Below are 25,903 nucleotides of genomic sequence, written 5' to 3'. Positions count from 1 at the left end.
CTATAATTTCCTGGACTATCTCTACTCCCTTTCTTGAATAAAGGAACAACATTCGCAACCCTACAATCCTTCAGAACCACTCCTGTCCCCATTGATGATGCAAAGATCATCACCAGAGGCTCAGCAATCTCCTCCCTCACCTCCCACGGTAGTCTAGGGTACATCTCATCTAGTCCCTGCAACTTATCCAACTTGATGCTTTCCAAAATCTCCAACACAACCTCTTTCTTAATATCTAGATGCTCAAGCTTTTCAGTCTGCTGCAATTCATCACTACAATCACCAAGGTCCTTTTCCATAGTGAATCCTGAAGTAAAGTATTCATTAAATACCTCTGCTATTTCCTCTAGTTCCATAGACACTTTCCCACTGTCACACTTGATAGGTCATATTCTCTCATGTCTTATCCTCTTGCTCTTCACATACTTGTAGAATGCCTTGGGGTTTTCCTTAATCCTGCTTGCCAAGGCCTTCTGATGGCCCCTTCTGGCTCTCCTAATTTCCTTCTTAAGCTCCTTCCATTAGCCTTAACATCTTTTAGACCTCTAACATTATCTAGATCTCTGAACCTTTTGTAAGCTTTTCTTTTCTTCTTGTCTAGATTTATTACAGCCTTTGTAACTACGTTTCCTGTACCCTACCATAACTTCCCTGTCACATTGGAATACACCTATACAGAACTCCATACAAATATCCCCTGAATATTTGCCACATTTCTTCCGTACTTTTCCCTGAGAACATCTGTTTCCAGTTTAAGCTTCCAATTTCCTGGCTGATAGCCACATAATTCCCTTTACTCCAATTAAACGCTTTTCTAACTTGTCTGTTCCTATCTCTCTCCGATGCTATTGTAAAGGAGACAGAATCATGATCACTATCTCCAAAATGCTCTCCCACTGAGAGATTTGACACCCTACCAGGTTAATTTCCCAATACCAAATCAAGAACAGCCTCTCCTCTTGTAGGCTTATCTACATATTGTGTCAAGAAACCTTCTTGAACACACCTAAGAAACTCCACCCCGTCTAAACCCCTTGCTCTAGAGAGCTGCCAGTAATAATGGGGGACAAGGAGATGTCTGTTGAACTATATGAGTATTTTGCATCAGTCTTCACTGTGTAAGACACTAGCAGTATGGCTGATGTTGTAGTGTGTGAAGGAAGAGAAGTGGGTGCAATTACTGTTACAAGAGAGAAGGTGCTGAAAAAGCTGAAAGACCTAAAGGTACATAAGTCACTCAGACCAGAGGAACTGCAGCCTAGGGTTCTGAAAGAGGTAGCATTAGAGATTGTGATGGCATTAGAAATGATCTTTCAAAAATCATTTGACTCTGGCATGGTGCCAGAGGACTGGAAAATTGCAAATGTTACTCGACTCTTTAAGAAAGGAGGAAGGCAGCAGAAAGGAAATAATGGACCAGTTAGCCTGACCTCATGGTTGGGAAGATGTTAGAGTCAATTGCAAAGGATGAGGTAATAGAGTACTTGGTGACATAGGATAAGACAGTATAAAGTCAGCATGGTTTCCTTCAGGAAAAATCCTGCTTGATGAATCTTTTGGAATTCTCTGAGGAGATTACACATAGGATAGATAAAGAGGATGTAGTGAATGTTATATATTTGGATTTTCAGAAGGTCTTTGACAAGGTGACACACATGAAGTTATGAGCCCATGGTATTACAGGAAAGTTGCTAACATGGTTACAGCATTGGCTGATGGGTAGGAGGCAGTGAGTGGGAATAAATGGATCCTTTTTTGGTTGGCTGACAGTGACTAGTGGTGCTCCGCAGGGGTCGGTGTTGAGACTAATTCTTTTTATGCTATATATAAGTGATTTAGATAATGGAATAGATAGATTTGTTGTCAAGTTTGCAGATGATACAAAGATTGGTGGAGGGGCAGCAGTGTTGAGGAAACAGGTAGGATGCAGAATGACTTCAACAGATTAGGAGAATGGGCAAGAAAGTGGCAAATGAAATACGATGTTGGGAAATGCATGGTCATGCACTTTGGTAGTAGAAGTAAATGCATGGACTATATTCTAAACAGGGAAAAAATTCAGGAATCTGAGATGCAGAGGGACTTGAGAGACCTGGTGCAGAACACCCTGAAGGTTAACTTGCAGGTTGAGTCGGTGGTGAGGAAGGCAAATGCCATGTTAGCATTCATTTCAAGAGGTTTAGAATACAAGAGCTGAGGTGTGATGCTGAGGCTTTATAAGGCACTGGTGAGGCCTCACCTTGAGTGTTGTGAACAGTTTTGGACCCCTCATCTTAGAAAAGATGTGCTGGCATTGGGGAGGGTCCAGAGGGTGGTGAATTTGTGGAATTTGTTGCCACATGCAGCTGTGGAAGCCAGGTCGTTGGGTGTATTTAAGACAGAGATTGACAGGCTGTTGATTGGACATGTCACCAAAGGTTATGTGGAGAAGGCCGGGAACTGGGGTTGAGGAGGAGATAGACAAAAAGATCAGCCATGATTGAATGGTGGAGCAGACTTGATGAACCAGATGTCCTAATTCTGCTCATATGTCTCATGATTGAGTTGACCCCTGACAAGAGTCCAATTATAGTCCCTCCATGATATTTTGGACACTTTGATCATATATAATTTACTGTGACATATAGCACTGGAATTCCTGGAATTTCCTTTCAGTGCCATAAGGGGTTCCTGCTTGATGATGGGAATTCAACTTGCAGCCCGGCACACAATTCCCACATGTGGAAACTGAACTGTGGTCAAGGCATGCTCAAGTGATTAGGCAGAGATCCCACAACACACACAAAATGCCGGTGGAACACAGCAGGCCAGGCAGCATCTATAGGGAGAAGCGCTGTCGACGTTTCGGGCCGAGACCCTTCGTCAGGACTGACCGAAAGGAAAGATGATCGCATTCATTCTTCCCTGAATGAGAAGATTAAAACCTGGGCTATTTGGTTAACCAGAGATAAAAGGGACAACCAGCACCTGTTTCCTAGGACGGAAACAGCTAATATGAGAAAGCGTAATTTTGAGAATATTCAAGGAAAGTATAATGGGGACATCAGTGGTCAGTTCTTTTTTCTGAGTCTCACAAGAGCATGGAACACATTGCCAGGGGTGTGGTAGAGGCTGATATATTAGGGAGATTGAAGAGATTCTTAGATGGCACAGGGATGAAAAGAACAGTCTACGTGGGAGGAAAGTGATAGATTGATCTAGCAGTAAGTTTAAAAGTCAGCACAACATCATGGGCCAAAGGGCCTGTATTGTTCAATGTCCTATGTACAGTCACAAAGTTAATTGGAGCCAATCGCTAAGTTATAATCGTAAGTGAAATTCACAGCTATCAAGGAGGGTGACTTTATTTTAAAATTGTTTAAAATTTTTAGGAGTTTGATGCAGTCAATGCAAAGCCCAGCATAGTGGATTTCAGTGCCAGCAATAAAAAAATACAATATAATCACTAATATCCACTGAACTCCAAAAGAGCCAAGAACATGGAACCCTCAGCCATGAAAATACCCAAGGTGAAGAGGCGGTATAAAGGAACTGAGGAGGTCAGGGGAAACAATGTCCAGAACTTGTTGGATACAGAGGATGGAAAGAGCTGATAGGCAGCGTAAACAGTCAGGCTGAACGTGCTGAGTTTGCATATTATAGCATTCATGGGACGCGTGTTTCTCATTTACACTATGGTGTTCATAAAATACCTTGCAATCAGCATTCCCAATTATCCAACTTCAATAATTAACAAAATAGCAATGAGATTTATTATGAGTAAAGCAATTTCAACATCAAATATTAGGTAATAGAGTTCCTGTTATTAGGACATAATTAACAACTGTAGTTTGGTAGCATGAAAGCAAGAAATTTGTGCCTGTCTCTCTACAGCATGAGGGTGCATTTCTATAAATGAGCACCAGCTGTGGGAAGGAACGAGGCAGTGAGCATAAAGAAACTCACACATGCAAATGAGAGAAGAAGCAGCACAAAGTATTTGTCTGTTGGTTTCCTCAGCAAAACTCGGAATTACACGAAAAAAATATCAGTTACTTCTGTGACTTCTATGATTTTCAATGAACTGGTGAGATGTGATACCACAACATGTTATGTCCTGTATCAGTGAAATGTATTCACACCATAGGTCTCCCACATGTTGAGGTCCCCAACCTTAGCCTTATAACAAGACTGAGTAGTGACAGTCAAAGCAACAAAATTATGTGGCCAGTTAGCCAGATCTAGGTCAGGCATTACCTGCGTTTGGTTTGAGAACAGAATTGAGTGTTCTCTACAGTACACAGTAAATGGTTGTAATCTTAGGAGCGTTGACGTACAGAGTGATCTTGGGGTGCAAGTTTATAGCTCCCTGACAGTAGCAACACAAGCAGATGGGGTGGTAAGAAGGCATGCAACGTTCTTGCCTTCATCGGTTGAGGTGCTGAGCACAAGAATCAGGAAGTTATGTTTCCACTGTATAAAACTGTTTGCAGTTCTGGTCACCGTGTTGTAAAAATGATGCGGAGGCTTTGGAGAGGGCGTAAGATAGGTTCACTAGGATTATGCCTGGATTAGAGCATTAGCTATAAGGACAGGCTTTTCAAACATATATGGTTTTCTCTGGAATGACCTTACAGAAGCATATAAAGTTATGAGAGGCGAAGAGAGGGTGGATATTCAGTGGTGTTTTCCAAAGCTGTATATGTGAAACACGAGGTCTAGCTTTAAGGTGAGGGGAGGAAACTCAAAGTGCATCTACGAGGCAAGTCTTTTGACACGGAGAGGTAGGTGTTAGTTTTGTTCTTGATAAAAGACAAACTTAGCATAACATAATAATACGTCTTACCCCTTTAAAGAAAAACAAACACAATACTATGTCCTTATAAACCTGCAGAAAACAATAATGCTTCCCAACACAGATATTTACAATAACTTCAATTGTAATGAGCAAATACAGTCCTTTACTCACTTAGCAACAATTAGTCTCTGAAGTGATTTGATGATCCTTTTTGCTCTGCTATTTGTCTCCACAGATGCATTGCTTTCTTTAGCTGTATTAATATTAGTGTCTTTCTGTGAACTCTAATCAATAAATTTATTTTTCACATTTACTCACCCATTTGGTGTACTGACAGGTGATGTCTCACAGCTATGAGTTGGAGCTCATGGTCATAGTTCTGCAAAATTCATTCCCAGAGGTGTTCCTCATTCCATCTGAAGCTGATAGGAATGTGGGGCAGCTTCCTTTTGCACGGACCATGTGCTGGAATCATGATTTTGATTCACACTTGATCTCCAGGCTTCAGGGCTGGTAGGCCTTTTGCAGTCTTGCCATGATACTGTTTCTGTTTGTCCTTCCCTTTCTCCTTAGCTAATTTGACCTTGTGTGCTCCTTCAGGTGTCAACAGGTTTTCATGCACTGGAATGTTAGTGCATATCTGTTGACCCATCAGCATCAGGGCGTGTGAAAGGCCATTCTGTAGTGGTGCACTTCTGTAAATCATCAGACTTCTGTAGGAGTCCTCTCATCCATCTTATGCCTTCTGCATGAGGCCCTTCACTACCCTGACTGAACTCTCTGTTAGGCCATTCAATTCTGGGTGATGTGAGCTTGAAGTTATATGTTGAAACCCCCCAATCATTGGCAAAGGACTCAAATTCACAGCTCGAAAATTGTGGACCATTGTCTGATACCACTTCACGTGGAATTCCATGCCTCACAAGCATATCTTTCAGGAATTTAAAGACCACTTTGCTGGATGTTGATTGCAGTGTTGCTGCCTCTGGGTAATTGGAAAAGTAGTCTGTTACAACAATGTGACTCTTCCCATTACAATCAAACAAATCCTCTCCAACTTTGAAGTACAGTCTGTGGAGTAAGTGGTTAGGCTTGCTGCTTTGGTTTGTTGGAAAGACATACCTCATGTAAAGCAGTGGTCTGGCTGATGTAGTACTGGTTCATTCTTGGCCAGTGTATCACGTCACAAGCTCTTCGTTTACACTTTTCCTCACCAAGGCACCTTTTGTGTATCTTCTGGAGCATTTCCTTGAGTAGCAACACTGAAATCACAAACCTATTCCCTTTGAACACCACATCTTCCACTACTGACAGTTCAGCTCTGCATGCCCAATAATCCCAAACACACATTAGACAGTCATATGTAGCTGCTGGCCATCCTTTCTGTATTGTAACTTCGAGTTCTTTCATTGTTTCATCTGTACCCGTGGCTGTTCTAATCTTCTCTGTTCTCTCAGGAGATATTGGAATGGAGGTGACAATCTTGTCAACATAGACCTGTGTATCTACATTAATCTCTTGGTCACTCTTTTCCTTTTTGTTGATAGTTCGAGACAACACATCAACAGCAAACATATATTTTCCTGGTGTGGAGGGAATCCTCATGTCATTGTTCTGCAGCCTTATCAACATGTGCTGTATCCTCCTGGGACAGAAATTTAGTGGTTTGGTGCTGATCCAAGATGGCAGCGCAACGCAGCTTGCATCAGCCACTCCAGAACTGATTATCTGTTATTTGTGAAGTGGGGTGCCGTGCGCAATCATAATCGATTGAAAACAGACGTGGAAGCACGGAGAAACATCGGGAAATTCCAGGAAGACCTTCTTCGTTGCTGCTGCTGCTGCGAGGTCCGGGACTCTGCTGGGAAGAACAGGCCCCCCAGTCCTCAGGGTCGCATTGTCGATGGCCGTTGGCGGGGCCGTCTTAATACGCTCGGCAGAGGATGGTGCTCGGAGAAGCTGTGCCGGAGGGGATGGTCGTTGGCTTGGAGGTTCGATGGACTCGGAGTCCTTTCGACGGACTCAGGTCGCTTTCAGTGTATGCTGCGTCTGCGAGGCTGGTTTCGACAGAGCTTCCATTGTGTGCTGCGTCGGCGAAGCTGAGTCGGGCAGCGCCTTGGAAGTCCATAGCGGGGACTTCAAAGTCCATACTCCTTTCTGCCGCCGGCGTGGGATGGCGAGTCTGTTGGGACCCTGGGGACTTGTGGAAACTGTGGTGATTTCTTTTGAACTTACAGTCCTTTAACATCTTGGACTATTTTCACTGTGCCCATAGTCTGTTTTTTTTTAATCAATTATGCTACTGTTTGCACTGTTGTAACTATATGTTGTAATTATGTGGTTTTGTGCAGGTCTTGTAGCTTTAGTTTTTGGTCTTGTTTTTGTCTGGTGGATTTGGAGCTCCTTTCCGGGGAATGCGCTAGACGGTAGCGTGATATTAATATGCAGCAACATCTCCGGACTCTGGATTGGGGATTACCAAACGTTACGCGGATTTTCTGGTGTAGTCTGTTTTGTCATATGCTTTTGTGATAGCATTCTGGGGGAATGTTGTCTCATTTTTTAACTGCATTGCATTTGTGGTTTCTAAATGACAATAAACTGAATCTGAATCTGAATAATGGACACCAGTGGTTTATGGTCTGTCTCCACTTCAAAAGCTTGTCCATAGATATACTGATGGAACCTTTTGCATGCATATGTGCTGGTGAGAAGCTCTTTCTCTATCTCTGTATATTTGGCTTCCATACTTGTTAAAGCTCTTGATGCCTAGGCCACAGGCTGCCTTGTGTCATCATGCTGCTGCAGTAGTACTGCTCCAAAACCATACCAGGACTCATCAGCTAAGATCCTAGTACACCTTTCCAGATGATAAAACTTCAACGTGGGCTCTTCAGGTAAGATTGTTTTCAACATCTGGAAACACTCTTCTTGCTCATGAGACCAAATCCACTCATTTCGCTGCTCAAGGAGTGACCTAATTGGTGCTGACACAGAAAATAGTCAAGGGATGAACTTAGCCAGGTAAGTCACCATCCACGAGAAACATCTCACCTCTTTGTTTTGGGGCCTCTCCATGTTCTCAATGGCTGATGTTTTTCTTGGGCCAGGCTTCACTCTCCTGATATGATATCTCCTATGAAAGTCAGTGTCTTAACACCAAACACATTTCTGTTTATTTAATTTCAAATTGACATTCCAAGTCATGTCTAGCACCTGTTCCAGATCATGTTCTTCCTTGGAAAACCACCAAATGATGAAGTCATCCATCAAGGTCTCGACACCAGGTACGTACGTCCTCAAAGATCACGTGGATGCTTTTACAGTAGGCTTCTGGTGCAGAGAGGATCCCACATGGTAGCAAAAGAAAGCGATATCTCCTCTCAGGTGTACTAAAAGTTCATAGTCTCGAACTTGCCTCATCAAGCTTCATCTGTCAAAACCCAGACAATGAGTCGAATTTGTTAAATCACTTGGATCCTGCAAACTGGTGCATGATTTCCTCCCATGCTGGCAATTTAAAATGCTCTCTCTTGATGGCTTTATTGAGATCTCGAGTCTAGACATAGCCGCAATGCTCCATTTTCTTTTACACAATGACTAGTGAACTCACCTCATCTGTTGGTTCTTCAATTTTCTGTATGACATTCATCTGTCCATGGGTGCTTGTTCTTGGTTGAATTTGTCTCTAAGTATCTGCTGTCACTTTAAACTTAACAAGATAAATTTTGCTTTTAACTTTTGAGTATCCTGTAATCATCCGTGGGCAACAAATTCACCTGGGCTCCAATATCAAGCTTGAATGGAATTACTGTCTCATTCACAGTCACTGGAAACAATCCGTTCTGTCTTACCAGAACCCGCAGAATGTAGAGAATTTACAAGCACTTCCTCCATTCCCTCAGCAACCATGTGCACCTTTCTCTTGGTAGCACCCACTTTGCAGCAATTTGCAAAGTAATTCTTCTTCCCACAGTTATTGCAGGACTTTCCATATGCAGGACATGTCTCTGGGATGTGCCTACCTCCATTTCTGCTGCATTTGCTGTTGGAGCCTACTTCATTGTTGCTTTGGGAAATGCCTTGTGCTCTGCCCCTCTGTTTTTACAGCATGCACTATTGTTTCTGCCCTGTGCAGCTCCTTGGCCTGCACTTATGCAGTCTCCACTGCCCTACACATATCCACAGCCTTTTCCAGAATTAAATCTTTCTCTCGGAGCAGGCTTTCTCAAAGTCCATTACCTGGGATTCTGCAAACTATTTTGTCTCTAACTAGTGAGTCTCTCAAATCTCCAAACTCACAGGACTTACTCTGTGTGTGAGAACTTTGTTCTTAGTCACAGGAAAATAACTTTTATCTTTCAAAAATGATGTTTTTATGTAGGACAAAATGCTCCCCAAATTTTGTCGTCAGAGTGTCCAATGTCAAGGTTGACTCATCAATTAGAAAGCTGTTGTAGATGTACAAACTATTTTTGCCAATTACGTGTAGAAAGGTAGAAGCTTTCAATTTTTTATCCTCCTCTCCAGCTCTTCTGGCTGCTAAATATATATATTGCTTTGCCATTTGAAGCATTTCCAGTTATCAGTTAGACTGCTGGTAAACTGCATTGGTGTGGGAGGACCTAGCTTATCCATGCCGGGATTTTCAGGATCTCACTTAAATCTGTCTTGTTGAATTTGGTGAACAATGGCAGCTTCAGGACACAGCATACTCTCTGGCCAGCAGCTTCTCCCTATCGGAACCTAGTGTCTCTTTCTTAAACGCTCACGGTACATTTCCTCACAGTGTTTCGACCTCACACCAACTTCTGACACCATTCTATGTTTGTTCTTGATAAAAGGCAAAATTAGCTTGGGTAAAGCTAACACATATTTATTTACAGAATGGTTTTGGCCTGACACGAGTGCGTGTGACCAGCTCACCAGGGTCGCTCCTGGTTCTGGTTGAAGTGCCTGCATTGCACACTGGGAACTGCAGTCCTTTATCATGTACACACGTAATAACACAGAGTCTGGAACGTGCTGCCAGAGAAAGTGGTGGAAGCAGATAAAATAGCAACATTTAAGAGGCATTTAGGCAAACATATGAACAGATTGGAAATGGAGTGATATAGACAACATGCAGGCAGATGTGTAGATAAATCTGAAATCATGTTTGGCACAAACTGAAAAGCCTGTTACTGTTTTATGTTCTATCTGGCTTTTGGCAGCTGCCAGGCCTTTCAGCGAAGAAATGAAAGCCTAGTTGTACAATATAAAACAATGAAAGAAATTATTGGTCAGTGATGAATTGGACTCCCTAAAGATTCTGATGCTCATCAGAAAGATCAAAACACAATGTTTACTAGTCACCACCTTCTCATGATGTGGAAATCAGAGGTGGTTTAGTGTTACTGTCATCACAATGTGACGGTAACATTTACCAAGATATTAACATGATAATTAGGTATTGACATTCAGCACACCATTTTGCTGCACACCTTAGGTGTAGAAGTCAACATTGCCGAGATATACTGTTTTTACTTTGTTAAAATAGAGAATGGGCAGTAATCTTAATTCTGAAATGTTCTCTCCACTGATTTTGTGTTCTGTCAAGTTCAGGACAGGAACCACTGGGAAGGTGCTGTCATATTCCATTTATTCTGCAACAGTTTTAAATCCTTTTCTATCCTTTGTTGTTATCCTTTGAAGGAGTCTGTTTACAGATGTAAAAAATACATGTCAAAAAATGTCAAAAAATGATGTCTTGTGTAGATGTCAAAAAATAGCATGCGTTTTAAAATATTTCATTTAAATTTTGGAGAACAGCATAGAGGATCACACATTGGTCACCTGTGTTTATGTGGTGATCGTGTGCAGACTGTTACATTTGCCTTTGTTAATGTTCAATCTTTCAACTGCTCGAAGATAAAGCCTGAAAGCTCTGCCTGAAAATCTCCTGATGTGAAGGACTACGGTGATCATATTCAGCAACTCCCGAATACAGGTGCAGGAATTGCAGTGCACAATTAACCACTCGTTGAGTGGAATACAGGCAGCATGCCAACTTTGTTCTGTCTGCTCATTACAATGACTGTCGCATCCAGCCCCAACAATCCTGCTCATTAGCTGGACAAATCATTAAGAGTGTGGGTCAATATCATTAGCAATGGGTCCAGTTCAAATTAGTCTGCAGTTCTCAAAGGCTTGGAGTATTGTGCCTGCAGAAAGCCCAGCCAGGGATTCTATGAGGAGATTGCTTTGGTGAAATTAAAGAATGACCAACCATGGAAAAGAGTGAGTGCCATCATTTTTTGACTATGTACCAGCAGCTGTGATTAATGAGATGTGAACGAGAAGGGTTGTCTTCTATGTACAGGAAGCTCTCCAGATACATGTATTGAAGGGAAAAATGCATAGATAACAAGGCAAGAAGTTAATCCTTAAGAAATGGATGGAAGAAATTCAATCTCAAATGCATAATCAGTACGATGAATGCTTTTTTTCCCACAATTGTAGGGGTGGCACAGTAGCTTAGTGGTTAGCACAGTGGTTTACAGTACAGGTGACCCAGGTTCAATTCCCACCACTGCCTGTAAGGAGTTTGTACGTTCTCCCCGTGACTGTGTGTGCTTCCTCCCATACCCCAAAGATGTACCAGTTGCTAGGTGATTAGGTCATTTTAAATTGTCCTGAAATTAGAGCTAGGATCAGAAACTGGGGAACTGCTGGGTGGTGAGGCTCGAACAGCCGGCAAGGCCTATTCCATGCTGAGTCTCAATAAATCAATCAATAAATAAACTACTCAATTCATCATGTTTCTTTGCTCAAGTACCTAATATTGATAGCACCCACACACAGTTGGCACTACTCCCCACATCTCACAGTTACTCACCATTAGCTATTGAACCATAAAAGCCAGACCCCAAAATACATCGTACGCCATTCAGTGACAAACTTTGCTGTTGTACAGAGCTAGAAACAAGCAGCTCTGTCGACTCCGTGTTTCTAAAACTAAAAATCCAGGGCATCAAGTCTGTCTTCAGTGTGGAATATTGTAAGGGATGCTCCATGTTGCCCACCTTTCTACCTCTTCTACAGCCACAAGTCACTTGTGGGTGAGTGGTGGCAACACAACTGGATACAATACAGGTAGTTCTGCTGTAACGTGATTATTGGTCAGCTCCATCTTGGGTACTAGCCTCTGTAGTATCCAAGACACCTTCATGGAGCAATGGCTCAGAGAGGCAGCGTCCATCATTAAGGACCCCCATCACCCAGGGCATGATGATGTTACCATCAGGAAGGAGGTACAGAAGCCTGAAGGCACACACTCAGCAATTCAGGAACACCCTCTTTCCCTCATCCGATTTCTTACAATGGACGTTGAACCCATGAACACTACCTACCTTTTATTATTTCTGTTTTTGCACTATTTTTAAATTAACTGTTTAATATACATATATATATACTTATTGTAATTGATTTACTTAATTATTTGTTTCTTTCTACATTATCAAGCATTGCATTGTACTGTTGCTGCTAAGTTAACAAATTTCACAACACATGCCGGCAATATTAAACCTGATTCTAACTCTAATTCCCTTTCCAGGAAACCTGACATTATAGAAAGTTGTGTTACAACAGAACAGGCTATAGCTCCCTTTGAAGCAAAGATTTTAAAAAGTTTTCTTGATTGAGATTATCTTATTCTTTGTTCAGAGTTTTATATTTGTCACTCCCCTTTGGCATGATCTTCTGACTTTCTTTCATTAGATTCAGAATTTCATCTGTCAGCCATTTTTCTTTCTCTTTTCTCCTTTTTGGCAACACTTCATTAGACACATTCACCACTTCCTTTTTTGAACTTCATCTAGCTTGATGTTTTCTCCACTAACAGAGCTGCAAATCTGCTCTTCACTGCTACAGTGTATTTTATCTTCATGTCTGGATCTTTGAAGTAAGCAGGTCTAATTGGAGATTACTCTGAGACTTCTCTAACTATCTAAGCTTAACCTTTAGCTTGCATATCACTGGAACGTGGCCACTCTCACTGTCCGCACTGGATATGCCTTCGACTGCTGCACGGCATTCTTGAAATGCTTGCTGAGTGTGATGTACCCGTTCTCTGGGATTCTCCAAGTCCACAAACTTCTTATGTGCTGCTTGAACCATGTGTTTGTTCAAAGTCCAAAGTACTTCTTATTATCAAAGTATGTATATATTATACAACCTTGAGATTTGTCTCCTAACAGGCAAAGCCCAGAATAACCCATCAAAAAAGACCATTAAGCACCCCAATGTGCAGAGAAAAGAAAAAAACCACAAATCATGCAGACAATAACTACAAACGAATAGTGTTCTGAACTGAGGTCCACAAAGAGGGTCTGAGGCCCATAGTTCAGCACAGAACCAAGTAAATGTCACAGAGCAGTGAGCTGAACTGGCCCATTCCTCACGTAAGGCTCCAACACCCCGACCTTTTCAATCTGACCTGACGCCTAACTCGTTGTCCAAACATTGGGTTCAGTTGCCTCAATTCACTCTGATGCCTGGACCCCGCCGTCTTGATTCGGCTTGTACCCAACCTTTCTGATTTGGTACACCACTTCAATTGATTGAAGCTTGGGTCTTCCTCACATTCAGTGACAGGCCCACTGCCTCGCCTCACCTTGGCTCTGCCACATCAAATTGCCTCCAAGTCCAAAGGGTAAGTTACAGATTATTGCTTGTGATGATCATTTGCCAGAAAAAGTGTGATTTATGAAGTAGTTATTTGTTCTCTTTGTTTCATTAGCCACCAGCCAGAAGTCTTTGAGATTCACCAGCGCCATCTTAAACCAGTTATTATCTGATCATTCACATGACACCAGTTTGTGAATCTCTCTGTTCTATCGTTCCTGGTTTCCAATCGAATTGCACCAACAATATCACCATCTCATTGTTGTCCAAATTTAGCATTCGTATTCCCTATCACCATAATGATAACTTGTGATTTACAATGGTCCTTTGATTCTTGCAAAGTAACATAAAAACTTTCTATATCCATTGGCTGTTGGAGCATATGCTACTATTATTGAAATGTTCATAGGTTACCCTTGGAGTTTCATCAGCAGTACTCTGTCCGATAATGCCCATTATCCAATAAGGTACTCCGTCCGATAATGCCCATTATCTAATAAGGCTTTTGCTTCTTTCAGCATCCAGTATAATTCCCATGCCACCTGAATAGATTAATTTGTTCAGAATCAAAACACCCATTCCCTTTCCACCTTGTCTCACACAAACCCATGATATTGACTTTCGACTTTTCATTTCTTGCTTCAGATTCTCTAGCTTTCCAGTTTGGTGAAGAGTTCTCACATTCCACGTTGCTATTTTGATGGTATCTTTGTTGCGGACAGCAGCCTGATGATGGTCAAGTCTTACCTGTTGTACAGGAGTGTCTCTACCAAGCGAGGGATCGTTGTCTGTGGGGAAGACCCCCTTCACACTATTATTCTTATTCTTTTCTCTATCCATGACCACGATTGCTCTTGGCAAACTTTCAACATGTGATTTGCCATTGCCTTCTTCTGGGCAGTGCCTTTACGAGATGAGTGAGCCCTGCCATTATCAATACTCTTCAGAGATTGTCTGCCTGGCGTCAGACAATAGATAAATGGATCTATTTATGAAGAGTTTATCAAAATCCTTCAGCACTTGGACATTGATGGGAAAGATATCAGAATCAACTGAAACTTGTGTTGGGAGCAAAGATCAGGAATGAGAGCTGAAAATGGGACACATGATCTTGTCCAGATTTCATGAGAATCAGATAGGGTTGTATTCTCTCAGATGACAAGCACTCTTTATAGTGAGAAAATTCTAAGAGAAATTAGCTGTGTTCCAGGCATAATAATTAGTGGATACATCTTGAACCACCTACAAAACGCAGATGACACAGTTCTGATAGCTACTTCTAAAGAAAATCTCCAAGAAACATTAGATAAAGTTGTTGAAGAAAGTGCAAAGAGAAGATTGACCAACTGCAAGAAAACCGAATGTACGGTTGTCGCAAAGAAGAAAGAAATACTGAAATGTGAACTGAAAGTGGGCAATGAAACAATTAAACAAATACGGAAGTTCAATTACTTAGGGAGCCCTATCTGATGGTAGGGCTAATGGTAAAATTAGGAAGAGGGCTTGGATTGCTAAATGCATTTTCAAGTGTTTGAGCAAGATATTAAAGAACAACATAATCTCCATGGGTATGAAAGTCAGTGTTGCAGAGCTCGGTTCTGTCACTGCATTCGGATATGGCCAGGTGCGGAGCGAGAGACACTGAAGCGGGTTGATAGTTCACAGACTTTAATGTGAACAGAGTTGGAGGGAAAAGCAAACAATAAATTCTAGGCCAAAACTGGGCCATTAACTAAAAGTCTCAAATGGAAAATGAAGCCAACACTGCGGCTGAGAGGAATAACTAAATATAAAATGAATAACGCTAGTCTTCAGAGTCAGTTGACTCGACTGCCCATTTTTCTCAGGCAAGGCCAAATACAAACAGGCAGCGAAACTGCTGTTGTGCTTAAGTCTCGACAAGCACTACGATGAAAAGAATGGAGTTAAATACCATCACCATGAAATAATAATTTGCTGACATGTGCATATTTACGAGCATAATTGCCACATCTGCTGCACTGCTGAATCCATGGTTGTGACACATTCATTCCAAATAACATATGGAAGTGAGTATTGGACAATATCAAAGCATACAGAGGGAAGACTCAAAGCTGCAGGAATGTGGTTTTTGAGAAAAATGATGAAAATATTGTGGAAGAACAGAGAAACAAATGAGAAAGTGCTGCAAAAGGCTGGAATAAGAAGAGGGCTGATATCATCAGTCAGGAAGAAGCAGCTGGAAATCCTGAGACACATACTGAGGAAAGAAAAGATTGAACATCTCACAGTGATGTGAAAAATTGATGGGGAAAAAAAGTCATGGTCAACAGCACGTGGCATTCATGAGTTACATCAATGGATGGACAGGCAAAAGTTTTGAAAAGCTTATTAGAACTTCACAGATTAAAGAGAGATGGAAGACTACGATTGCCCACGTCATAGGACAAGGCACATAATGATGACGATATTGATTATTATAATCAATGCAGCTTACATAATGTAAATAGCATCCCCTAATCCATCAATAATGTCATAATCAATTTGTGGTATGGAAACACGCTTTGTAGGTGAACTACCTGTACTTTAAATGAGATTGACCCAAAGCTCTGAGTAGTCATTTCATAGTGGCTTAGCTAAGGACATGCGCAGAACATAAACATTTCCAGTATTGGACAATGGCACCACTCAGTGATCTTCCTAGCTGTGATGTAGTGGTAATCCTTTATACAAAGGGAAGCTCAACGACAAACACCTTCTTTCTGTCTCTGCTACTGTCAATTTCAACTGCTGGCTGATTTAGCCATAGATTTTAACTTTCAATAAGAATGAAAATATGGACGTATGTTTAAAAAATGGCAGGTTTGAAGTGCGTATTTCACAGTCTGCCAAAGAAAGACAAAACCTAACCCACAGCATCTTTGAAAAGTGATTGTTGCTGGACACCCAGGAATACTGATCTGATTTTATCTGGCATTGCTTAATTATCACAGATCAATCCTTACAAAAAAAATTAAGTATGTACTGATTCATAAAGATTCATAGAGTTGTAGAGTCATAGACTTTAGCCCAACTGTTCCATGCTGACCAAGATGACTATCTACCCTAATCCCATATGCCTATCTGGCCTTCCTCTCTCAAAATATTTTCTCTCCATTCACTTGTCCAAATGTACTTGAAATGTTATTGTACTTTCCTCTTCTTCCTCCTTGTTCATTCTATGAACCCACCATCCTCTCTGTGAAAATTTGCCTCTCAGATCCTTTCAGATCTTTCACCTCTCACCTTAAACCTACACTTTCCAGTTTTGGATTCTCCATACCATATAAACATATAACAATTACAGCATGGAAACAGGCCATCTCGGCCCTTCTAGTCCATGCTGAACACTTACTCTCACCTAGACCCACCGACTTGCACTCAGCCCATAACCCTCCATTCCTTTCCTGTCCATATACCTATCCAATTTTACTTTAAATGGCAATACCAAACCTGCCTCTACCACTTCTACTGGAAGCTCATTCCACACAGCTACCACTCTCTGAGTAAAGAAATTCCCCCTCGTATTACCCCTAAACTTTTGCCCCCATACCTTGGGGAAAAGACTATGACTATCTACCTTTAAAATGCCTCTCATAATATTATAAACCTTTGTGAGGTCACCCACCAATCTCCCATGCTTCCAGGGAAAAAAAGTGCCAGCCTATCCAATTTCTCCTCATACTTACTTCCTTCATGCCAAAGATTGCAAATTGCTGTTATGAGATGAGTAGTCTTACCAGGAATGAGATTAAACATCATCTTATTTTGAAAGGCAAAGGCCAAATAGTGTTCAGAGCAACAAAATCAAGTGATTAATTTTTTAAAACATTGCACTTCATAACCAGACAACATAATGATATTTTACTTATTGATCCATCCAGCTGAAAAAGCTTTTTATTGAAACCATCTTATCTGATGTGAATCAGAAATTGTCATGTTTGAAAATTGCAGCTCCCACAATGGGTTATATTGTCTGACTGACAGCCCTATATTTTGGAAGATCACTGGCACTATCGCCTCCAGGGTTTCTGCCTTCCTCCTTGGCTGCTCCCAAGGCTCCCTAATTCCACACATAAATGCTCTTATCACAATTAATAGAGTGTGAATGGTACTTCCCTGCAAATTTATGTCTTGTCTGTACAATTTTTTTGAAGATTATCCCATAATTTAGATATAACCTTTATCTGTAGGATCACAGCTCCAAATAGCTTTCAAGCCAAAGTCTGATGGACTATATATTATTGGCATCATACCAAGGCACCAGGACTAAGAGAAGTTATATATCTGATCCCTGACTTGACTTGTATTAGATATACCCTTAAGCCTAAATGTATAAAATATTTCAGGAGGAACAACTGAATAATAAGGGACCTTCACATAACTTCAAAGGAATTGATATGAAAAAATTGTGAAAATTCCACCTTGGGAGAAAAAAAGGCATTATACTGCAGTAATAGATTGGTGCCCTATCCAACAGCAATTTGCTATATGGTAAATTATTTGAAGGCAAGGTTATTCGATACAGTAAGTTAGAATACTAAGCCATGATGTGTTGGGTGAAGCCTGTAGATACCCACAGTGATGGGGAATCTAAGCCAATGGTCTGCTTGTTGAACTGTGCAGACATATTTTTTAGAGCCACTAGAAAACAGACTGCTGACATAGAAATGTGTGGCCTGAAATGCTTTGCGGAAGGAAGAGGTGAAAGAATACAATTTTAAAAATTATTTTTAAGTATTTTTGTCTATGTAATCCAAGAACATCCCTATTTAACCTTAACTCTCAAAGAGTTTATGAAATTTTGGAGCAAACTCTGGGTCAATATGGGAAGAACAGCTTGTTCCCTAGAGCTGCATGTGCACACCCAATACTGCAGCTGTACCTGTGCCAGACTGAATCCCACAATCTGATGGGTCTCAGGATGAGCTCATCACAGAAGTTTGCAGAGCAGATAATTGCGGAATATTATGTTGCAAATTACAGACATTCAGACCCGAGAAGTGAATATATTCAGACCTTCACCGGATAAAGGAATAAAGCAGTTAATGTTTCATCAGAAAGGAGTGCTCAGCAAAGTGCCCGATCAAGGTGCAATATCCATTTTAGATCTAAAACCATTTACCCCCTGGGCAGATACTGTCTCTCTTTTAGTCACCGATTAAGTGACACTACTTATATCACAGATGATGGCAGAATTCACAACTGGCTTGCTTGCCATTGCAGCAGTTGAATGGGTGAAACCAAGAAGCTCCAAACTGTCAGGGGACTTTGAGTGACAGCAGCCCAGAACTTGAATTGACAATAGTCCAATTGAGAGTCAAGCACTCAATCACTTGAGCTACTGAGCCACCCTCAAAGCAACCTTTTGAAAGCTGCTATTTGCATCAAAATTACCAGGCACATGCAGAGCATTAATGCATATTTTTTATATTCAGGAAGTGGCTGGTAAAGTCTTTTAGAGCCCGTAAAGCTCTTCGTTGAAATACAAAATAATATATTTGGTTGTTGTACAAAAGCTCTGTGGCAAATAAAGGTAATCTCATTGTAGGATAATTTCATGCAATTTTTCCTAAACTAAAGGGCTGTAAGTAAGCCCAAAACTTTTGCTTCACTGAAACTCCCAATGCAACATAGAATTTGTTTATTTATATTTATTGATAAATTTACAAACAGGAAAAACAATTTTCCTGATGAGATTATTTAATAGTCTGTAGCAACTTTATATGAAGTACAAAATAAAGTCAAATCGATCAAATTGTACTTAATATTATAAATTTATGAATTACTTGAAATAAACAATATTATTTAAACAATTCTTAACAATTTAGTGACATGAGTAGATTTTTTATACACATATTTGCTGTGAAATACCTGAGGGCATTCTATGGTGAGAAAAGTGTTGAACAATTGTGATTTTTTCCTCAAGGAACAAATAGTTCAATCCTCACTTGAACCACTGCATGAGGGTGCAGTTTGCATCTTCTCCCTTTGACCTCATTGGCTTCTCCTGGGTGGCTTAGTTTACTCCCATATGCCAAAGATATGCCGGTTGGTAGATCAATTTGCTCCTGTAAATTGTCCTTCATGTGGGGATGTGGCCCAGAACTGGGGATGGATAACTAATGGGGATACGAGAGAGAAACAGGATTAGTGCAAATAGATGCTAAGAGCCAGACTCCATTCTACGTGACTCCCTCTCCTCAATGATTCTAAATATTTTCTTCTGTAATCTTCCTTGAATTGAGCTATTTGGTTAGGAATGCACCCCAACCTCAACTGTGAACTTGCCCTTTCTCAAAGTATACCAATACTTTCCTCTCCTGTGGAGCTTCTGTGTAATATAGTTAGTGGGAACAAAATCAGCTTTAAAACCATTTACCCCCCTGGGCATGTATTGTCTCTCTTTTAGTCATGTTATGGCCTTGACAAAATGACCAAGCATTGGCAGCAGGGGAGCATATGAGTTATTCTTAATATATTAAAAAAATTCAAATGTTTTCAGTAAAATAACCATTGTTATAAAACCCCATCCATTAATGAAAACTTTGGGAAGAGAAATCTACATTCATGCATGGTCTACTCTAAATATGGCCCCACACTCTCAGGAGCAATCGGGGATGGACAATAAATGTAACCATTTCAAGAAACATCTACACCAACAACAAGTCTAAAGAGTATAAAGTTTTTTGTTCATTTTAATTCTGGTCTTGATCAACATTACATTTACAATCTTTCACCATCTTCCCTAGAAATGTCAATACCATCCTTTAAGTTTCACACTTCTCTTTCTCTTCTATTCTGCACATTGCAAGTGTTCCAGATCATGAACAATGATGTGTCAAAATTTAAAATTGAAGTTTCTTACATAACCTAGAATGAATAAAGTGACTCCCACTTACACGTGGGGCCTTGTCTTATGATTATCTCCATCTTCTGACACAACTCCAATAAGTAATAACACTTAATTCCTCCTCAATCAATCATCTCTCTAGTGCTGATGTAAGGATTTGATCTAAAACATCAACTGTCCATTTCCCTTCATAGATGCTGCCTGATCGGCTGAGTTCCTCCAGCTCTTTGATGTGTTGCTCCAGATTTCCAGAATCTGCAGACTCTTGTGTCCCCATTGATCATGCTCTGTGGTATCAAGGAAGATGTGTAATGTTCCTTCATCGTTGGAGTTATAAATCTGGATTTTAAGCATTGACGGCAATATTGTAATCTGACCAATTTTTGGTAGACTTACCTTGAGTTTGGAGATTCAAGGCTAAAGGCTATGATCTCTGTTCTGATCTAAACACTGAAGCTGCTGCTGTATGTAACATGCAAGCGGAATTATCTGATGCTGTTTGTTGCACATCGCGCATACGGAGGGCAAGAATAATTACAATAACAGTCTTACCAGTGTACCTTAAGTAAATTTCAAAACAAAATAAATGAAAGTTAAGTTATTCAAATGAGTCTGATGTTCACCCACTTGCTGACCAACATTTCCTCAAGTCAGTCAATTTGCATTCTATTGAAAATGACACTGTAAATAGACAGCTGGCTCAGTGTGGGCAGTTTTATGCTTTCAGTTTGATACTACTCCTCTCCTTTTAGAAATGCCATTGCTTGTTACTCATCTATAGCGGACACAAGGTGTGGCAGAGTTTGTTGTTTTGTATCAGTCTGCAGAGTCACATAGACAGACGGTAAAAACCCCGCACAATCTTCTCCACTTTTATGTCCTCTGACAGGTATATTCCATTCTGCTTTCTACTCTAGCCCACCTCTCTCACCATTTTTAAAAAACCCAACTTCAACTCTTACCTCTCTCCCATTTCCTTCAGCCCACCTAGAATTCCACTCCTCTCACTCAGCATCCCCATTCATTCTCGCCCGAATCGCACTTTACTCATTTGGCCCCACTCATGGAAGACCACAAGATAGGAACGTGTCCTTCAGTACATCGCGTCTGTGCTGAAAATGACACCAAATTAAACTAAATCTCCCCTGCCTGCACATGATCCATTTGCAAGTGTCTATCTAAAAGCGTATCAAATATCACTATAGTGTCTGTTTCCATCAGCAACCCTGGCAATCCATTCTGGACACCCTGCGCTTTCTGTGTGAAAAAAAATCTTGTCCTGCGCACCCCTTTTAAATGTTCTCCCTCTCCACTACCACGCTGCAGAGCACACCCACAGCACGCCTGTCCTCTCCACATCCCATCCCATCCCACTCTGCTGAACACTGAATAGTGAAGAGCGGGAAGGAGGCACTGTTCATCCATAGATTACTACTGCCACGTGCATCGAGATGACCACCCTCACTTGCCAAGGAGAAACTTTCCTGGGGGTGGGGGGAGTCATTTCTCCACAGTCATCTTATTGTTAGCATTTCAATAGTCAGATAAACATTCTTCCAAAAGCTGCTCATTTTTGTAAAATAATGCTTCAAATCTTTGCAGCTCAGAAAGACGTGCCTTAATTTTACTTGCTGTAAATCACCTGCGAGGCACCACTGCTCCGCTAATTACTATAAGAAGCTGTGCTCATTAAATGTTCTCATCTAGCCTATCGCACAAGCTAAACAAATTGTAAATGAGCGTGCGATTACTAGCATGTTAGATCTGCATGGTCTACACACATCAAAATATCTTGACAAACACGAGAGTGTTGGTATTATTCGCTGTAGAAGTCTCGAGGAAACGCAGAGAGATGGCTTCTGTGTGGGTTATCGAGATCCCGGAACACACATGGTCCAGAAAGAGTTATTCTCTTGCTGTCAGAGCAGAGATACACCCACGTACAGTTCGTCAAACAAAGATTTTATATGTTTTGCTAGCACGAGCAACTGCGGTACCACGGTGAGATGACCCTACCCCGGAATGAAATCCTGGGAGTGTAAAGGGACGTCGCTATCCTCCGGTTCTGTCCTTTGCTGGGCTTTATCCTTTACTGTTTCACACTGTACATTGCGTTAAACAAAACAACAAAAAGACAGCCTAAGAAATGGAAATGTCCTTCGCTTGTACCAGGAGGAAGACGACATCCTCTCACTATACTGTCTATCACGTACCCATTGTACAGATCGAAGACAAAGCCTCGCCTCATCAGGGATAGGAAATCTTCTTCATGCATGAAAACCCTAAAATTAAAACATGAAAAGAGAGTAAAATTATAACATTTCACCCATTTTATTCTTTTAAAGGCTAATCATTGTTTGAGCAAAATGACATTAAACATGGTCTTACGGCAAGGAGCCACCTTATATGTCACAATTATCTGTTGGGTTTGATCAACGGGTAAACATTAGCTCGAGTTCAATGCTGTCAGGAAGACTTCAAACTTATTGTCTTCTCCTGGAGGCCCTAATACATCTTCTGGGTGACCTAGGGAGAGGAAATAAGGTATGTCTGGTGGATTTATGCAATTGAGTCAGGCAGTTCTCAGCGTACCTGCTCAATATAATGAAATTGACTTTCCACTCTCAGTAAAAGATCACGTACTAGTAAAATGATGTTGCGTAATTCAATAATAGATTCCCATTTAATTCCTAGTGTATTTTGCTGTGATTGCGACCGCCATCAATAATCACTACAATTGCTTCTTTAATTTTCCAGCTAGATGATTTTCTTGTTAAATACACGCTCCTTTATTCATTAAATTAACCAGTCTTCTGTGAATATTTTTGCTTTCAGCCTATTGGTTTGGTCAGCCAGTAACCAGCTGTTAGCAATGTTATGGGTGTTAGCTATCAATTAGTTTCAATAAACTGCGCCCAATGACACGTTTCCTAGGAAGATTATCTGGATACTTTAAAAGCAATCAGAATGATATTTGACATAATAAGAGTTTTTTTAAATGGGGAAAGGTCATTCCTTGTCAGTTTTTGGGTCAACAAACTTGAGAGAAATATTCAGAAAATGCAAATCAAAAGGTTAAATCTTAGTACCATGCCTGCTTATTATGATGGACCCCCTTGTATTTTTAAATCAATTGTCCTATTTGTGTAAAATACCAAGGTAATCCAGTTCTGATTTAGAAATTATTCCTCATTATGGTAACAATACTGAGATAATTTATTTCTGAATTTTTCTGAAATTCTCAATAAAGCTTTCAGTGTCTGTACACCCAGTTTGAGGTGTCCTTGGATGGAGCTGCTGGGCTCAGAGGTTGAATGGGGGTTTCCAGCTGCAGGCTGGACATTTCTGATCTGCAGAAAGTCTACAGAGACAGATAACTGGGGTAAACACAATGTTGTTGTCATCAACTGGATCTACCAAGCCTTCATGAACTCTGGCCATTGTGTGTGTCTTGGTGATACATTGCTAATTGTCCACTTTCTAACAACTAACTCCAAAATTTAAACATGTCCCCCTACCTTGAGCAAAATTTCTTTGAATACAGTGTAAACCTCAGAGAGAATTTATTATCAAAGTACATATATGTCACCATATACAACCCTGAGATTCATTTCCCTCTGGGCATGCTCAATAAGTCCAGAATAGAATAATGATCATAATAGATTCAATGAAAGACCGTTGCAACTTCAGTGTTCAATGAGTGTGCAAACGCAACAAACTGTGCAAAAACAAAAAGAAAGCAATAACAATAATAAATAAATATCAAGAACATTAGAGTCAGAATCAGGTTTAATATCACCGGCATATGGCATGAAATTTGTTAAATTAATGGCAGCAGTACAATGCAATGCATAATAAATATAGAAAATATAAATAAATGAATTACAGTAAGTATATATATGTGTATGTTAAATAGCTAAATTAAAAATAGTAGGGAGAAAACAGAAATAATAAAAAGGAAGTGACATAGTGTTTATGGGTTCAACATCTATTTAGAAATCAGATGGCAGAGGGGAAGGAACTCAGTTGCTGAGCACACAAAAATACAACTGCAGATGCTGTGGATCAAAGAATACGAACACAATGCTGGAAGAACTCAGCAGGCCAGGCAGCATCCATGAGAAAAGAGTAGCCAATGTTTCAGGCCGAGACCCTTCATCAGGAATGGGGGGGGGGGGGAAGAGAGGGCCGAAGCCCGGTAATAGAGATAGGGGAGGGGGGAGGGCCTAGAGGTGCCAGGTGGAAAACCAATCAGAGGAAAGATAAAGGGGGGAGGGGAAGGGGATAAGCATGAAAGAACTGTAGAGATAAAGAAGCAGAAAGTTGAAAGGGGAGAGAGGCAGAGAGGGACCTGGGATAGGGGAAGGGGGAGGGAATTACCGGAAATTGGAGAATTCAATGTTCATACCACCAGGCTGGAGGCTACCCAGACGGTAGATGAGGTGTTGCTCCTCCAACCTGAGTTTGGCCTCATCATGGCAGTAGAGGAGGCCATGTATGGACATATCTAGATGGGAATGAGAGGCAGAGTTAAAGTGGGTGGCAACTGAGAGGTCCTGTCTATTGTGATGGACGGAGCGTAGGTGCTCGACAAAGCGGTCATCCCCACACCTCCCCCCTTACCACCATTCCGGGCCCCAGACAGTCCTTCCAGGTGAGGCAACACTTCACCTGCGAGTCTGCTGGAGTCGTCTATTGCATCCAGTGCTCCCGGTGCGGCCTCCTCTACATCGGCAAGACCCGACGCAGATTGGGGGACTGCTTCGTCGAGCACCTCCGCTCCATCCTTCACAATAGACAGGACCTCCCAGTTGTCACCCACTTCAACTCTGCCTCTCATTCCCATCTAGATATGTCCATACATGGCCTCCTCTACTGCCATGATGAGGCCAAACTCAGGTTGGAGGAGCAACACCTCATCTACTGTCTGGGTAGCCTCCAGCCTGGTGGTATGAACATTGAATTCTCCAATTTCCAGTAATACCCTCCCCCTTCCCCTATCCCAGGTCCCTCTCTGCCTCTCTCCCCTTTCAACTTTCTGCTTCCTTATCTCTACAGTTCTTTCATGCTTATCCCCTTCCCCTCCCCCCTTTATCTTTCCTCTGATTGGTTTTACACCTGGCACCTCTAGGCCCTCCCCCCTCCCCTATCTCTATTACTGGGCTTCAGCCCTCTCTTCCACCCCATTCCTGATGAAGGGTCTCGGCCCGAAACGTTGGCTACTCTTTTCTCATGGATGCTGCCTGGCCTGCTGAGTTCTTCCAGCGTTGTGTACGTATTCAGTTGCTGAGTGTGTGCCTTCAGGCTTCTGTCCCTCCTTCCTGATGGTAACAATGAGAAGAAGGCATGCCTTGGGTCATGGGGGTCCTTAATAATGGACACCGCCTTTCTAAGGCATCGATCCTTGAAGATGTCTTGGATGCCATGGAGGCTGGTGCCCATAATGGAGCAGACTAATTTTACAACTTTCTGTAGTTTCTTTCGATCCTGAGCCATAGTGATAGTCCCCCATACCAGATGGTGATGCAGCCAGTCAGAATGCTCTCCACGGTACAGGTGCAGAAATTTTCGAGTGTTTTAGGTGACAAACC

This window comes from Hemitrygon akajei, chromosome 3 (genome assembly GCF_048418815.1).
Source record: "Hemitrygon akajei chromosome 3, sHemAka1.3, whole genome shotgun sequence".
Taxonomy (NCBI): domain Eukaryota; kingdom Metazoa; phylum Chordata; class Chondrichthyes; order Myliobatiformes; family Dasyatidae; genus Hemitrygon; species Hemitrygon akajei.
This window is presented reverse-complemented; position numbering follows the sequence as displayed.